The sequence below is a fragment of the Amphiura filiformis genome, chromosome 18, assembly GCF_039555335.1.
Source record: "Amphiura filiformis chromosome 18, Afil_fr2py, whole genome shotgun sequence".
NCBI lineage: Eukaryota > Metazoa > Echinodermata > Ophiuroidea > Amphilepidida > Amphiuridae > Amphiura > Amphiura filiformis.
In genome coordinates this window covers 7678597-7698036 of record NC_092645.1, presented here as the reverse complement: position 1 = coordinate 7698036, position 19440 = coordinate 7678597, and the positions used below count along the sequence as shown (strand labels likewise).

General features: G+C 37.3%; 1 protein-coding gene across 1 annotated transcript in view; it reads left to right on the top strand.

The window, feature by feature from the left end:
* LOC140139808 (monocarboxylate transporter 12-B-like) overlaps nt 1-19440 on the top strand; it is a 54990-nt gene that overhangs the window by 26339 nt on the left and 9211 nt on the right. The window lies entirely within an intron of this gene.

The following is a 19440-nucleotide window of genomic DNA, read 5'->3' as shown; positions in this document are numbered from 1 at the left end:
CGCCACTGAACAGAACAAAATTTGCAGGGCGAGCTACATGGAGGTAAGGACATAATATAGCCTCATTACAAAAAAAAAATGGCTTTAAAAATAATCATTCGACATTTTATGGCTGTGCTTGAATTTGTGAATGATGTCAATGAGCTACAATGTATATATAAACTGAGAGACGCGCCATTGGTAAATTTGTGGATTTATCTAAAGCCTTTGATACTATGGATCATATGCACATTTTACGAAATGAATTACCGTACATCATTGTGGCTTTCGAATTATTCGAACTATATTTCAAATTGAAAACAGTATTTTTCCTGATTGAACAAATTCATCAGGATCGGTAGAGTAAACTAGTAAACCAGAGTTCGTAGTATCTGATCCAAGAAAATGCACTTACTGTGTACGTTTCAACAACCACTGTTGTCTTTGTCAACACTTGATGAGGAGTGACTGCAATCTACTGACAACCAACGCTAGAGAGATTTCCAGCGTGATTTTCCCTTTGGGGATTTTTTAGATCCCTGTTGCAGGAACTCATCAAAAATGTGAGTAAGCTGGTACTGCCCCTCGTCTCTGTTCATAGTTCTTTCTAATTTCCACAGCTTCTTTGATCCAGCGCTTATATCTATCTTGCTCTGTGCCAATGACCTCAGCTTCCCCCACCCAATTAGGCCTACATGGTTCTTATCAACAACATGGTCCGTTATGGCCAACTTGTGCGTAGTAGTTAAGGACTCTTTCCTCCCTGCTCTAGTGACCACGGTGCTGCTGACTTTTTCCACTTCACTTTTGTGCTCTTCTAACCGCGTGCCGAATTTTCTACCTGTTTCTCCAATGTACGATAAGTTACAGTTCATGCAGGGGATTTTGTACACTGCCTGAGTGGTGTTGTGCGAGTCGCGCTTATCTTTTGGATGGAAAAAGTCAGCAGAGGAATTTAACATCCTTGCAGGAGTTATTCAAAGGGACTATGTGTTACTGACTTGGAGTTAGACTACCCTGTAGTCCACTTGCCCATTGTGCATACTCTGGATATTGTATTTAAGCTTAAAACTCTGATTTAATTAATGTGTGCACAATTGATAGATTTTCACATCTGATCAGTCACCCTACTCCCTCTGTTTGTTAGCTTCCCAAGTGGACTACTGACATTGCCTTGCGGTTAAGATTTTTAACACGGGACTCTATGGAGAGTTAGGCCAATTTCTGGCCTAACTAAAATTGGCCATGATGTAATGCATCTTTAAATGGATCTGCCTTGTGATTGGTCGCCCATACCTCGCTATGGTTTAAATCGCCTGGGCCCGCGCCATTACCATTAACTACACAGTAAACAACTGTCTGTGGTATTTGCGGCGCTTTTGTGTTGACGCGAAAGTTAATCTCTCATCAAACATCTAGCGCGTACTTGTGGTTAATGGACTGATAAACAAGTATGCTTGACAGTGTGTTTTTAGAGAGCAAAGTCCAGGGGGTAAAGTTCTGCTTACAATTCAAAGTTCATAGTCGAAATTTCGGGGTTCGCTATCAATAAACTGGTAGATTCCAAAATCAAAATTGTTCAGTATTAAAGTGAGCCGTTATAATTATGCAAGATAATGTTGCATTCAATTACTTTTATTGTCACTAATCGTCTGATATTTTTAACTCTTTATGACCATTTTACTATTGAATACTTTTAATAAACATCAGTATAATTTTGAGTTCAACGAAATGGGTTCATGATGACTAATAATAACATATTTTTAATAAAATTCGACTATGGCATAGTCTAACTTGGAGTTTGCTGACGATATAGCATTAATATCTGATACTGCCAGTCAAGCTCAGGAGCTACTAGAAAGGATAGAGAAAGCTGCTTTACGAGTAGGTCTGCACATGAATACCAAAAAGACTAAATGCATGGTATTCATCAACATGTTGAAGGCTTGCTGGTGATCTTCGCTCATACTGAATGCGTTCCAAAACCTAATGCTATTATCTATCCATGTCATTAAAGGTCCGTAACCCGATCGACAGCATCATCCCCCCGATTTTTTTCATTGTTGATGAGGTTTTGGTATCACATAATAGATACTATTTTTCTCATTACTATCCTGAAATGTGACGCTCCAAGTCGATGTATTTCCGGAAATGCATGGTATTCATCAACATGTTGAAGGCTTGCTGGTGATCTTCGCTCATACTGAATGCGTTCCAAAACCTAATGCTCTCATAATTTTTTTCATATTCCTCGTATCATGCTTGACAATATAGGTCATGTTTCCTTATTCATTTCGCCTCTTATGTATTTCTTTATTTTTGTTTTTTTTTTTATATCATTATAGCGCCATCTATAGTTTGACATTAGGGGGCCTATTTGATGTATTTTTGCGGACGAATTGGTACTGGGGTGAAGTCTTCCGAATCTATTCCGATTCCATTCTATGACTACCCAAAACTCCCGTGTCGTGTAAAATGTGAACAACTGGTAGCCTGTAAAAACCGCTGTGTTTCATGATTTCTCCGGAAATCATCGACTTGGAGCGTCAAATTTCAGGATAAAAATGAGAAAAATAGTATCTATTATGTGATACCAAAACCTCATCAACAATGAAAAAATCGGGGGATGATGCTGTCGATCGGGTTACGGACCTTTAAAGAGTGCATATCTTCACAATATTGTGAGCTGATTGAAGGGTAGTCCATGTGCCTTGAATATTTTGACCATCTTCCCTCTATGTATTGTATCGAATGCTTTCCTAAAGTCAATAAATATCATTACTGTAGTGAGATTTTTGTCCTGAATTCCTTCTATTATTCAAGAATCTGGCATACAGTAGATCAGTTTTCTCTAAATCCGCATTGGTTTGGTCTGAGTTTGCCCGGGGAGTTTGCTGTCCATATGTGGTCTTATCCTTTCAAGCAGCATGCGATTGCCGGTTTTTGCTAGAATAGAGCTAAGGCTTTATACCTCTAACATGTCCAAGGCTTATACCTCTGTAGTTTGCAAAGCTAGCGAATAACGGTTTCTTTACAGACCAAAATATATTTGATTAACTTTTCAGAAATAGGAGAAAAGGAGGGCGCAATGAGAGTTCTGTTTTTATTGGGAAACCCTGTATGACATTTTGTAATATTCCTGTCAATAGTTCACAAAGCCTAATTTCTGGGCTTGGAAAAAGCAGCTAGAAATTGTGTGCAAGTCTGATTCGAAAGACATTGGTGTCTTGAACAGTTAACAGTTTCCCTGCCAACAAGTGTAATTTATCAACTTTCCTTTTAACGGGTTCAACCACATCTTAATTCATGATTTACTATTATGATAATAGTACCAGCAAATTGTACAAGCGATTTAGTATTTCGTTTGCAATTGTAGTACTAGTAGTTCATGCTGATCAAAACCATTGTTCGAAAAAAATGCGTACCTCGGTCACCCACATTTGCACAGTATTTTTTTGTGGGGGCTTGAAACCACACCACACCAAATTGCGTTCTGAATACGAGAAAATTATTTGATATTAGAAGGATATTCCTCGAATTTCAGAATGCAACTTGGTGTGTTTGATGTGCTCTCATGCATGCCCCGCAAAAAATACTGTGCAGACGTACTTGATAATGTTATGATACCGTAAAATGGGGTAACTTCGGTCAGCGGGGTAACTTTGGTCGGTCAAATATATTTTTTTAAATGGTCATATTTTTGTACAGCGATATTGTTTTTAGTCATATTTGGTGTCAATTTGTTCAGAAATATATTTGGAAGAAATATTAGTCGCTCATGTCCAATTTCCTCGAAATCCTCGGGATTTTTGACCAAAATGAGCATTTTTTACATTTTTTTTAAAAAAAAATAAAAATCGATATTTGTGAGCAAGGATGTGTGCTGAATTAATTTTGCAAGGGGTCAAATGTAATAAAAACAACAACTTGCCCTTATACAGCGAAGATCAATTTTTTGATTTTTTTTCTTCATGGAATGTATGCTCTGACCAAAGTTTCCACAAATTTGGGGTAAATTTGGTCAGGCTATTTTGAACCCCTAGGGCACCCTTACAAAATTATTAGAAAATCTTTTTCAACTTCAAGGTGTAGAAGGGAACAAAAAGAGATAATTAGCAATATAATTGGTTTTGTTTGGAAGCAGTGGTTTAAAAACTCTGAAAAGTGCCCAAAGTTACCCCATTTTACGGTACTATTTTAGGCCTAAACATCCCGGGGGGGGGGGGTTCTTCGAAAAAAAAATTACGGGGATGTGCCACGCAAACTTTCGGATGCTGACTTTCTCTATACCTACTTTTTGCTGATTTTGCCACCCATCAGTATACCAATTTTCCACAAAAAACACCCAAAAGCACCCAAATGTGCCCTAATTGGGCGCTTTTAGGGGTACTTTTGCCCAAATGCGCCCAATTGGGCGCATTGAACTCCACTGAAAACCCACCCATTGATATACCAACATTGCTGAAAAGGTACCCCAAAACCGTGGCACATCCCCGTATACCTTCAACCAGGGAGAACCCCCTCCGGGCTAAACATACTAAAGCGGATTTCGTATTACCTAATGAACATTTGAAGTGATAGCTATCAGTGGTTGCATCAGAGGATGATTTAAGGAAGCCTCATCACACAGTGTCATCGCCCCGATATCTCCATGGTAGAAATCGCCATGGTAGGTTCCGGGTAGGTTGAATCCACAGCCACGAAAGGTCATTTTATTCCGACCTTATGAGACGCATATAATTAGCCAAGTGACCTGACTAAGGCTACTGACAATAGCCGGGGTAATTGCTTTCACGCTGTGTGAGTAAGCTTGTATACGACATTGCGGTCAATGGTTATACTGCCTACACTGGAGTAGTGGTAGTCCATACAGGACCAAACGCAATATAAAATTAGCGATTTTGGTCAGATTTTGAGTTCAAGACTCGCGGCCGTTTCTCAAAGCGCAAACTAACGACTATCATATCTGTTCAACACGTATTTTCAAGTGTATGAGACCAGATCTGGTTTCTTGAGACGAAATCATTTACGGAGATATTCATCATTTTCTAACCCGGTATCCGAAGATTTTCGTCTGATATCAAAATCGTGCATAGCAATTCACGTGTATCGATCCCGTGTATTCATTTTAGTGTCTCTGCTGCACCAAATAATTATTAGCCAGGCGATGTCAGTGTGCATCATGCACTGTAAAAGTGTTATCACTAGAGTTTCAACTGCCACTTTACTTTTCAAATCCCATTGAACTCTGTGCAAAAGATGTTGTTTTAGAATTGCCCGTGTGTCATTATTACTTGGTCGATTTCAGATCTAAAGTGATGTATGCATGAAGGATAATTCACACCTTCTGTAGATAACATAGGCCTAAAGTGTGAAATCGACCAACTTTTTGAAGGTGTTTTATTTTAAATATATCTGTCCAAATTCAAATTTAATCATGCGCGTGTGTATGCAGTGGGCGGGCAGTGGTGTCATGTTCACTCAAAACCGCAAGACTTGCTGGGAAGTGCTTAAATCATCCTCTGGGTATGCATCGAATACCGTAAAACCCCGTCTGCAAGCATATAGAGTGCTTGTGATGAAAACTAAATTAATTCAGGCGCCAATATGGAGTTTCAGCAAATGAATCCCATATCCAAGCATATACAAACAAGTATTATTGTAAGACCAATCTATTGTATTGGCATATTTACGCATGTATCGTAATAATTTAGCTTTCGTCAAAGATACTATTATGCTTGTAGACGAGGTTTTACGGTAGATCTACCAAGTTGGGTCAAATCATCCAAAAATACTGGCCAATTCAAAAATAATATTACATCTGCAGTTTTTCAGTCCTGGGGAGTGGGGGCACTCCAGTGGCGTAGCGTGGGTCATCATATTGGGGGGGCGACCATGATTGGGGCACCGGGTCTGATTGGGGGAACAAGCCGTTTTTTTGGCAATTTTCCTATGGGATTTTCTAAATTTTGCAATCGATTGGGGGATGTGCCCCCGTTCCCCTATGACGCTACGCCACTGGGGCACTCAAGAGGCTTAACCGCTTTTGAACTGAAATTTCAACATATATTTAGTGGGTCCACTCTTATGAACTAAAATTGTGCTAAATTAAAGGCCGTAAAGCTAGGAAATTTTGCCTAAATCCAAATTTGAGCTGAAGAGTTAAAGTACTGCAATGTCAACAATAAGGATGGACCTTTTATTTTAACAGTGTTGACTTAATATATAAAATTGTGTTCAAACGTCCAGCAAAATCGCAAGTAAGTGAAAATTTGTAATAGCAAAAGAGTTACATTATTGGTCTTCATCGAAACTGCCGGAGAGCTTGAAAAAGGGACCTGCAGGATTAAATAATTATTGAACTCTCTAAATTCTTAAGATTAAAATGTTAATCTATTCGGTTGCAATGAGGGACAACTCCAGGCTTACATTAAAAATTCTTACTCTAATAGATTAAAATTGAGCTAATCTGAGTTTAATATTTGTAATCTAATAGATTTAAATTCAAGTCCATTACTTTGATTGGTGAACGTGCACTTGCCTCTCACCTGATTGGTTGAAATTCCGTTCAATTTTTACCCGGGAATTTTTATTGAAAACGCTTAGCTATAGAGTGCTAACTTGATTAGGCTACTAAACAAATAGACTCTTTTTGTGTAAATTAAAGGCCATAACTACAAGACACGATATGTAAATGACCTAAATCTAACCAAAAATAAGAAAGTCTTTTCTGATCATGCCATACGTACAAGAGGTCCCATTCTTTGGAATTCTTTAGATAAAAATCTGAAAGCTTCAATATCTGTTAAGGCCACGCGTTTTGAACTCGCCACCCAAAAATGGTGGTTTTGTTACGCTTTTCCAAATCGAGACTCGTTCAAATTGTCATATCTCTGCTTAAACAAAAGGTATTGTAGTGTGTTTGGTGTCATTTTGTAGCTAAATGAGTGCCCTAGCAGACCTCCAAAGGAGAATTGTTTATCAGCTAAGATAGTGGAGTTATAGTTTTTTGAGTTCAGAATGGCCGAGGTGGTTGTTGAGGCGGTGGCGGTTGAGGCGGTTGAGGCGGTATGTACAAAGTCTATGAGAAATATAGATTTTTGTGTGCGCGTTGAATCAACTGATCATATCTTTACATCCATATGGGCTACAGGCATGGTTAAGAGCTCTTTTGAAAGATTATTAATTATGCTAATTGTTTTGAATCATTTTGAACTCTTTATGATTGGTTTAGTCTATAAAATACAAACTTTTACGTACAAAACTACCCGTTTTCATAGTAAACACTGTAGTAAGCAATGCGGATGTCTTCAAAATCTAAAAGTTGCTGTCAATATTTAATTACTTATCCTATCATAGTCAAAGTATACATTTTCTGAGAGGAAATTTGATGAGGAATCTAAATATGGACTTACTTTTTCTGTATGGGTTAGGGGTAAAATGTTGCAGTTCAAAATATGTTGAATTGTAAAAAATTTTGAACATATTTTGGGACACCCTGTATTCCGAGATTACCAAACAGCTGTGATTTTTTTTCTTCCCAAGTCAGTAGGCTCCCCCTAACCTCTATCCAAATCAATGTTGTTTACTTTCAATTTATAACTGCAAGTTAGTAATAAGCAATGCATTAAGTGACCAATTTTTTATTTGGAATTTTTTTATTCCACCCTGTATAACTTCAAGGTCACCCTGTACAATGAGTTGAAATGTGTATATTTGAATTGCTTATGCCTTCAGCTTTCCAAAAATGTATACTTTTGCTAGTTTAGGGTTGATAGTTGTGTAGATATTCTAATTTGAAACTTGATTGGCGTAAAAATTCATAATATTTGTGATGTAACGCTAAGGGTGGCGAGTTCAAAACACATGGCCTTTAACATTTCCGTAATCAATTCAAAACAAAACTGATCTCTAAATATATTAATCTTTTCCGTGAGCACCCCCCCCCTTCCCTTGTCTTTTGGTTATGTTATGTGATGTTGATTTATTTTGTTAATTTCATTTGATTTCAGGGAAAGGCTAACTTTCAGACCTTTTTGGTCTTCCAGCCTTTTCCTCCATATGTACCGTGTTTATATATATTATTTTTTATGTAATGTCTTTGATTTTTATGGAAATACAAAATAAAATTTGAATGAAAATAAAAAATATATGAATGAATGTAAAGGGCATTGGTAGGACTTGATTAGAAGTTTATGATATACTTTGTGAAACTATGTTGGAATTTAGGTGGAACCAATGAAGTATGTTGGGCGTGAGGTATAGGATAATGGCCAAGGATTAGAACGTGAGTGGCTAAGAATGGCCGTGGGCCGGAGGCCCTAGGCCATTCTTAGCCACTCACGTTCTAATCCGCGGCCATTAACCGACTTAATACACACTTATGACGTCGCGCTATTGTTTTACCGCTCCATTATTTTCCACGAATGGAGTGTTATTGAAATTTGATGCTCTTTACAAATTGATCAATTGCTCACACTGAATACACTATCAAATACACTAATAGAATGATCGTACTAGGTGCGGGTGAAAAATACACGGACTCAGCTTTATGTAAAATTTCTATAGAATTACCCATCATATCACGATCCAGGTGTTTAGTTTAAATCATCCGTAACCACGTTCTTGAATTATAAAGATCTAAAATGTTTGTTACCCAAATTGAATAAACGTAGATTCGTAAAATCATTAAAGTGATTAGAAGTACAATCAATAGTTTATGCCCACTTCTAATGTGTTAACTATTGACATGATTGAAGTAGTTGCGTTTAGGTCTGTATTTTGCAAATCAGACACATCGAATTGGATTTTGAACACGAGGAATGTCCTTCTGATATCAAATAATTCTGATTTTTATTAAATTCGCGATATATACATTACACATTTTATGGCAAATTATTAAAAATTGTAAATTGTAAAAAAGTAAATTGTATAAATCTAACGATATGCACCTAAAGATTATGAAGTTGGGATGAACAGCTGTCCATCATATGAAAATTTTGACCTTCATTATTACAGATTTTTTTCCTCAAAACACTAAAAATGTAGGTCTTTTTGGAAAAAATGTTTATGTTCAATATGAAAGGTCAAAATTTTCAATTCGGCTTTTCATCCCAGCTAGGCCTACATAGGCCTACAGTTTCATTACATATCATTTATTAGATTTATAAAGTTTACTTCGAGGACTGTTAAATTAAAAAATATGACATTTTAATAATTTGCCATAAAATTTGTATTATATCACGAATTTCACAAAATCAAAATTATTATTTTTTTTATATCAGAAGGACAATCCTCGTATTCAGCATGTAATTCGATATGTCTGATGTGCTCTCATGTCCCATAACAATAATGTGCAAATGTTGCTATCCGCTTCCTTAATTTATTGTATTAATGAAAATCATAGTTTTGTTGTTTTTCGTATCATTGTTTTGCATGAATGAAGTGATGATAACAATACTGCACTTTACGCAAATACATGCTTTTCGAAAGTGCAATTGTTATTAACACTACATTCGTAAATGCCAGTACTTTTTCCCTGAAAAGTATTTGCTTTTCAGAAAAAAGAGAAAGGCATTTACGAATGGCGTGTTATTGTAATCATCGCTCCATTCGTGGAAAATAATGGAGCGGTAAAACAATAGCGCGACGTCATAGGTGTGTATTAATAACATTTAACAATGCGGGACACACCAACGATATATGTGACTCGTCCCTTTCATTCTTCCTACATGCATGATAGTAGTTCATTCGAAAATATCAAAACAATAACACGCAGAACGCTAGTCAGTCGATGGCTATTGTTAAACAAGACCACAGAACGGTCAATTTCCTTCGATTTTGTCAGTTTTGTGGAAATAGGCTTACATGCTATATTAGGGAACAAACCAAATGATCGACGACGTCCTATAAACGAAACTAGTTTGGGTGGGGGTGGATAAAAATACTCGAATACGTTATAAAAATACTCCAATACGTTTAAAAAAGGAATGCAAAGCAGTCTATCTTTTTGACTGCGACCAACTGCTGATATTCTATATATCAAGTTGTGCAACTGGCTCGAAATACCAGGAGAAAATAGACCATAAAGTTTAATGTTCAACAACCACAATTTTCCTATGGCCCATTCAGCATCAAAATTGCAAATTTGTTCGCGGTTTCCGCGTTTTTGTCCATTTAGCAGCGGGCCAGCGGAATGATTTGGAAATTTTGCACCTCTGGCTCGGTCCCGGGGCTCGGTGCGCCCCTGGGTACAGCTCGCACGCAAACCAGAGTTCTACAGAAATTTATAAAGTGGATATTAATCATATAGGACACATATAGCATTAGCAAGCTGATCTGAATTTGACTTTGCTCAATTTCAAAGCAATGATTAATCCCGGTGATTAATATGACTTGTATAGTAGGCCCTATACAGTAAAATACCAGTACATATAGCCAGGGTATACCGTAAAACTGTGTAAGTATAGGTGCATAAATAACAAAAATGTGACAGATTTTCGGGGCTGTTCAATGGGGAGGGGGGGGGCAAGAACCTTTTGGCCAGCCAAAAGGCGGCGGGGAGGGGGCATTTTTAGCAAGCTGAGAGGGAGGGCAAGCGATTTTTGACAGGCCGAGAAAAAAAAAGGGGGGGCCGATTTTTGACTGGTCAAAGGGGTGGGAGTGGGCCGAGCATTCGTAATTTGGATCGCCGTTTTGACACCCTCCCCAGAGGCTCATAATTATTGCAAAGCCCCTTAATATCTGCTGAACCATCTTCCAAACACAGGTGGTGTTATGATTGTCCAACTTTTCCAATTTCATTTGGTTTTAAGACAATAACACGAAATCTATTGTTATAATGATCGATGATCCAATCTGGGGATCCAGTGATCCGTGAGATATCGCTGACGTTCATTATACATATATGACCTTAACCATGACCTATATTCAATTTTGTGCAAATGATATAACATGTATAATGACACCAAAAACGAAAAAAATTAGAATAATATTATTATTTTTTCTTAAAGGAGGATTTCGTGATCCTAGCATCCTCTTTTTATGACATTTTTCAGTAGATATCCACGAAAAAAGCTTATTTCCAAAATTTCAGTTGATTCCGATTTTGCGTTTGCGAGTTATGCATGATTATGTGTATTACACTGCTCCATAGACAATGTGTTGTAATTTCGTTCTGGTGCACCAGAACGAAATTCAAATTTGGCGATATTTTTGCTAAACGAATTAATCTGCAAGAAATATTTGGTACATAAACATTATGTAGCCAGAGGTATCCAGTGGTGTAAAATCTCAACTTTTTTTGGGAAAAGTGGGGGGGATGAGGCTGTGGATCACGAAATGCCCCTTTAAGTTTTGTGCCCAGTTTAAATTTACCTCAACACAATATTATTATCGCATTATTCATTGTTTGGTTTTTTTGAAAACTCCAGAAAAAAAGACGTGCAGGCCTAATTATTTTCATTCAATATGAACCTATTGAGCCTATTTGAATTACCGTTCAGATATCAGATATCACGTATCTGCTGTTTATGGCAAGCCACATCATTCATAAATGCGAGTTTTGCCCGCTATACTGGTCGAGGAGCCCGCTATACTGGTCGAGGAGCCCGCTATACTGGTCGAGGAGCACGCTATACTGGTCGAGCAGCACGCTATACTGGTCGAGCAGCACGCTATACTGGTCGAGTTTCACCACGCCGAACGGCGAGTTTCACAACGCCGAACGGCGAGTTTTTCTGACGTCGATCTAAAATACTTATAGTTCACGGAAAAATACTACATGTAGGATTATAATAATGTTTAAAAACAATTTTGGTAAACTTTTTTCGGGGTGGGTCTTTTATCTAGTTTTTTCGGTATATCTCTTATAAAACGAATCAATGTGCCCGGAAGTTTTAAAAGCGGGATTCTCTTGCTCTCGTTTCTGATTGGACTTAAGCCGTTAAGCCTACACAGGGCATTTAAACAAACTGCGTCACGCAGAGTTTTAACCCAATTAACGCGATCCACGATTTGCTAGTTTTGCGCAGGCCTACACTCTAAATTTCAAGGATTTAAAATAAATCCCAATTGGGACTGTGATTAGGGACCAATCAAGTGCTAGATTTAAAATTAAATCTTTAAGATTTAAAATTAAATCTTTAAGATTTAAAATTAAATCTTTAAGATTTAAAATTCAAATCTATAAGATTAATTTTAAATCTAAAATTGATTGGTCCCTAACTACAGTCTTAAGGATTTATTTTTAAATCCTTGTAATTTAGAGTGTACACTCGCATGTATTATTTGTATTGCTCCTTGAACAATGTTCAGAATGTTGTATGAACGGGGTTCATTCATAGGATCAAGTTCGGGCATGATCGTTGATTTATACGAGAAAGCGATCATGCCCGAAATCCTATGAATGAACCCCTAATTCAATGTTAGTTGCAAATTCAATCAGTCAGGTTATTTATTAATGTTATTTATTGAAGATCGGGTTAAGTGTCAACCGGTATTCTCTGAAATTTGTTCATTTTTCGTGCGCACTCTTTTGCCCTTTAAGGGTAGACGAGGCATTGTTGGTCGAAGCAACCTAAAAATCGATTTTCATTATCTAGATCAATATATTATTGAAAATTAACACCTTGATGTTTTGCAAAAGTCCGTTCTACAAATCGTATACTTTGCAAACTTGCTTAATTTATTGTTGTTTAATGAGTTATGTACGTTTTACAAAAGTGTTGTTGTTTCAGCCCTCTTTACAACGTAACTCAAGAACCGCAGCACCTATAAAAGTATATCTGTGATATTTTTATTCTTCTACACACTCGCTATGAATTGAGCAATGCAGTTTTTGGCAAAGCTCACTACCATTCGTAAGATGCTGTGAACTACCAAATCACAACAGTTTAAAATAATTAATAACCTTAAACACCCCGGGTACTCACATGTAGGCCTATACGGGGATGTGCCGCCCATGGTTTTAGTCTCAATGGGTTTTAGTCTCACATATTTTCCTACTTTATTTCCCCGGATAGTACTGCAGCATTACAAGGAAAGCCGCATTCAAAGACCACAAAAAATGTTTGGTTGTAGGCTACTTGTAGGGCCTACTCCACCGACCGATCATAATGTGCAGGGCCGACCCATAATAGGCCTATATGTAGGCCTATTACGCCTATTTTTTTTAATCCAAAAATTAAAAGAAGAAAGATCCAGTTTTCCCAAAAAATTTGTTTTCCTTCAATAATTCAAAGCACATTCCTGACAAGCACTTTTTATTGTGTAATAAATATTTAGACCATAATCAGAGAGGATGCCCACAGTTAAGAATTAAAAATGAAATAATGAAAAATCATAAAAAAGTGAAATGTATATGATGATATTATGTGATGTTATATAGGCCTACACTTAAAACCAAAATAAAGAAATACTTAGGCTAAAGGGCCACATAAATAATCACGAGCTATCTGGTCAAGAATGATAAGAGGAATACCGGTAACTAGAAAAGAGCGGGAACATTTTTACGTTAATTTATAGGCCTAATAAAAAAAGAAAAGAGATCAGAACCTTTAAAATAAAACACAGCACAATTTTCCTTTAATTTCATTTATGATATTTCCAATTTATTTTCCATTTTTACACATTAAACAGAACTTCAGTCACATTTTCAAAGGGCAACACCTGATATATACATGTAGGGCCTGTCATTTTTCATAGAGCGACCAATTTTCAGTAAGCTACACCTTTGGAGCCAAAAACAGTGGGTTGTAAAACACGATATTGCCTTCATATTGCAAAATTGTTTTTAAACATTATTATACTACGTGTAGGCCTATTATTATTATAGACCCTACTACGTGAATATTAATTTTTTAGATCGACGTCAGAAAAACTCGCCGTTCGGCGTGGTGAAAACTCGCCGTTCGGCGTGGTGAAACTCGACCAGTATAGCGTGCTCCTCGACCAGTATAGCGTGCTCCTCGACCAGTATAGCGGGCTCCTCGACCAGCATAGCGTGCTCCTCGACCAGTATAGCGGGCTCCTCGACCAGTATAGCGGGCAAAACTCGCATTTATGAATGATGTGGCTTGCCATAGCTGTTATGTGGCAAGCCACATCATTCATAAATCGAGTTTTGCCCGCTATACTGGTAGCCCGCTACTGGTCGAGCAGCACGCTATACTGGTCGAGCAGCACGCTATACTGGTCGAGCAGCACGCTATACTGGTCGAGTTTCACCACGCCGAACGGCGAGTTTCACAACGCCGAACGGCGAGTTTTCACCACGCCGAATGGCGAGTTTTTCTGACGTCGATCTAAAATATTCACATAGTATAATAATAATAGGCCTACACGTAGTATAATAATGTTTAAAAACAATTTTGCAATATGAAGGCGATATCGTGTTTTACAACCCACTGTTTTTGGCTCCAAAGTTGGACTCACTAGCTTACTGAAAATTTGTCACTCTATGAAAAATGACAGGCCCTACATGTATATCAGGTGTTGCCCTTTGAAAATGTGACTGAAGTTCTGTTTAATGTGTAAAAATGGAAAATAAATTTGAAATATCATAAATGAAATTAAAGGAAAATCGTGCTGTGTTTTATTTTAAAGGTTCTGATCTCTTTTCATTTTCGTATTAGGCCTATAAATTAACGTAAAAATGTTCCCGCTCTTTTCTAGTTACCGGTATTCCTCTTATCATTCTTGACCAGATAGCCCGTGATTTTTATTTATGTGGCCCTTTAAGTATTTCTTTATTTTGGTTTTAAGTGTAGGCCTATATAACATCATATAATATCATCATATACATTTCACTTTTTTATGATTTTTCATTATCTTATTTTTAATTCTTAATTGTGGGCATCCTCTCTGATTATGGTCTAAATGTTTATTACACAATAAAAAGTGCTTTGTCAGGAATGTGCTTTGAATTATTGAAGGAAAACAAATTTTTTGGGAAAACTGGATTTTTCTTTTTTGAAAAGAAAAATAGACTCTTTTAATTTTTGGATTAAAAAAATAGGCGTAATAGGCCTACATATAGGCCTATAATGGGTCGGCCCTGCACATTAGGATCGGTCGGTGGAGTATAGGCCCTACAAGTAGCCTACAACCAAACATTTTGGTGGTCTTTGAATGCGGCTTTCCTTGTAATGCTGCAGTACTATCCGGGGAAATAAAGTAGCCTGAAAATATATGAGACTAAAACCCATTGAGACTAAAACCATGGGCGGCACATCCCCGTATACATGTGAGTACCTGGGGTGTTTAAAGGGCAAAAGAGTGCGCACGAAAAATGAACAAATTTCAGAGAATACCGGTTGACACTTAACCCGATCTTCAGTAAATAACATTAATAAATAACCTGACTGATTGAATTTGCAACTAACATTGAATTAGGGGTTCATTCATAGGATTTCGGCCATGATCGCTTAAACACTCGTATAAATCAACGATCATGCCCGAAATCCTATGAATGAACCCCGTTCATACAACATTCTGAACACTATTGTTCAAGTAGCAATACAAATAATACATGCGCGTGTAGGCCTACGCAAAACTAGCAAATCGTGGATCGCGTTAATTGGGTTAAAACTTGTTTAAATGCCCTGTGTAGGCTTAACGGCTTAAGTCCAATCAGAAACGAGAGCAAGAGAACCCCGCTTTTAAAACTTCCGGGCACATTGATTCGTAGTCTATTCGTTTTATAAGAGATAGGCCTATACTGAAAAAACTAGATAAAAGACCCACCCCCGAAAAAAGTTTACCAAAATTGTTTTTAAACATTATTATAATCCTATAGGCCTACATGTAGTATTTTTCGTGAACTATAAGTATTTTAGATCGACGTCAGAAAAACTCGCCGTTCGGCGTTGTGAAACTCGCCGTTTGGCGTGGTGAAAACTCGCCGTTCGGCGTGGTGAAAACTCGCCGTTCGGCGTGGTAAAACTCGACCAGTATAGCGTGCTGCTCGACCAGTATAGCGTGCTGCTCGACCAGTATAGCGTGCTGCTCGACCAGTATAGCGGGCTCCTCGACCAGTATAGCGGGCTCCTCGACCAGTATAGCGGGCAAAACTCGCATTTATGAATGATGTGGCTTGCCATAGTTATCTTTAACGAACCTGCAATGATTCCCATATCGATAGGCCTACATGTATATACAGGGTGTCCCAGCATGATTTATACCGTGTTTGAACAAAATATCACAAATATATATAGTCAACAGTGTATCTAATTTTAATAAGTGGAAAACAATAACACATTATTCTGTGACTTTCATGGAAATAGCTTGATTCGTTTTGGCGTGACATGCTATTATTGAAAATGGACGAAAATTGCATGTGTAATTTACAGCGCAAAGGCTTCATAACACATGGATCCTTTATCACTATCGTCCAGCCGCACTGTGCGATAAATTGGAGAAATCCTTCATTCTTTTACAGGAAATACACCAAATTTGGCACAGATGTATAAGAGTTTACAACGCTGAATAATTCTTGATATGGGATTAAGTGAAATATTTCAATATGACTTCAGATATTTAGGTTGAAAAACATACTTTTTATGTGGTTTTTACCACAATTTGTACCCAATAAATATCATTATTACAAATGATATAACTTCCTCAAGGATCCTCCGCAGTAATTTTTATCTTCTCTGTTACGTAGTTATGGGTTTGCCAGTAGGCCCTATACTCTGGATATAATACATGCTGTGACACTAAGGACGAACCTTCTCTATACTTTTATGAAAAATCCAACTCCGCCGGCATTTCAAATGATGAAACTCACACACTGCAATAATTATCTTCAGAACTGCCGCCAAAGAAAGAATAGTTTAAGGTCACTCAAGCGTAACAAATGCTTTTTTCCATACAAGGATTGCTTCGTAACATCATACATAATCGACAGATATCAACTATTAAGTAGAAGTAAGAACAGGACACAACAAATATACTGCATAACAGTTTCCAAATAACTTTGTGCGAACGGTTAGTAATTTTACAGGTTTACAAAATATGTAGTTTTGTTAAAACTTGGAATTCACCTTTTTTACGCAATATCCTGTAACTTCTATTTATAAACGTCCAATTTCTAAAATCTAAAATTTCTAAGAAAGCTAAATATAATATGTAAATTTTAGAATTTAAAACAATACTACCACTACTAATGCCCTTCAATGCCTAAAAAACACAACTTTTTCGGTATAAATCATTCTGGGACACCCTGTAGGCCCTATATCGAACTTGACATGATTTGTGAGTGAGTTGAAGGTCTCTATTGTGAAAAAAAAGTTTGTTCTGACGTTATCCACGTTGAAGGTCTCTATTGTGAAAAAAGTTTGTTCTGACGTTATCCACAAAGCAAGGGTGAGCAAACTTTTTTGAATTAATTAATGGAATCCAACATTGAAAATAATATAAGGGCTTTGCAATAATGATGAGGGGGTGGTAAAAGTTCCAAACGGCGTGCTAAAATTATTTGCATCTTCCCCTCTCGGCCCAGTCCGCCGGAAGAAAGGGGGGGGGGGTTAAGTGATGAATCATGCAGTTTGTAATTAAGGTGGCCCCAAACAAAGTTTGTAATTATGCAAAGAACATGTCACAAAACTATACAGCACGCCAGACCACATATAATAACACCATAGACCTACCAAGTTTGAAGGTGATCGGTATTTGAGTTTAAGCTGCAGAATGGATTAATGAAAATGTAGGCAAAATATGCAAATGAGCTCATTAATATTAATAAATATGCAAATAACATATATAACACAAAGCTATAGAGTATCATGCCACAATATGCAATCCCTCTGATGCAATCCCTATACCAAGTTTGACGTTGATCGGTCTTTGCGATTAAGAGGCTGTGCAATAATTATGAGCCCTGGGGGGAGGGTAAAACGCTCTAAAAAGGCTTAGGAAAACAGTACGGAAACGCTTAATTAAGCATATATCTAGACCATTTAAGGTTTGAAAATTGGGATCCCAAAAATTTGGCATGCACAAGGGGGGGGGGGCGGGGGAGGGCAAGCGATTTTTGGCGAGCCGTTCGAAATTTTACCCGGGAGGGCTCATAATTATTGCACAGTCCCTAAGCTGCAGAGTGGATTAATGAAAATGTAGGTAAAATATTCAAATAACCTCATTAATATTCAAAAATATGCAAATGACATGACACAAACTTATGCAGCACATCAGGCCACCATTTCCTATCACCATACCAAGTTTGAAGTTGATCGGCTATTGCGTTTGAGCTGCAGTGGATTAACGAATTTCCTTCTGCCCAGTTAGCAAAACAGACAGGCAGCCAGCCAGACAACCATTAATTATTTGAATGATAACATACAGTGTAAGCCCGTTATGGGTTATGTCTTACGGTCAAAATAATATGGAACCTAAAACACTGAGAACCACGATCGCACAGTACATTTTTTCTAACCATTGCTAACGCTACCGCGACGTGTTCTAAATCAGCAAATTTGAGAACACATGACACGTGTTTTTTATGAGTCCTCTGGTATTTCCAGCTATTTAATTACAAAATGATCCTTACTATTCTTCAATTTAAAAAATATTGAAACCTGAAATTTTGCTTTAAAACACATGACACACGTGATGAAGCATGTAACCATGGCAACAAATTCCTAACACCTGACACGTGTTCTTGATCTGATCCGTTTTTATTACTAAGTATATCATCGAACTCGACTATGTATTTTTAGCTCTAGTCTTGAGTCACCTGGTTTTTCGCAATTTAATATGAGAAGCACTTTGAAATAAATTGCATTGATTTAATAGTTGCAACTTTATTGCACCCAGATATGTATTATTACGGCATATCTTTTTGGTTGCACTTTGACTACTACCGGGTACTGGTGAAAAGCCGACGATCAGTTGAAAATTTTGACTTTTCATATTAAAGATATACATTTTTCCCCAAAAGAACTTATTTTATTTGGTGATTTTTGGGGGAAAATCCATATCTTCATTCAATACGAAAGGTACAAATGTTTGATTGATCGTCGGCTTTTCGTCCCAGCTACATACACAAAGTAGGGCCTACATATCATTAGATTATAAGTTTATTTCGAGGACTGATAAATATCAAAAATACCAATTTTTAATAATTTGCCATAAAATGTGTATTATAACGCGAATTTCAGTGCCCAGGAATTTTGAATATTGCATGTTGGGAGCTGACTGTTTTTATTCGTTTTTGGGCGTACACGCTCCAGCGTGTACGCACCATTCTAATATCACTTTTGACATTTAATGACGTTTAGCATGAAATGATAATTTCGTCACAATTTTTATAGTCTTAATCGACTCAAGTGATATTGTGCGATGCAGTTCCGATGGAGTTTTTCATACTAATTACTCACTATAAAATTAATGACCCATTGCATACAAGCTAGACACGGTACCTCACGGTGATCTTCTGATAGAGGTAGTAATTAATTGGGAATA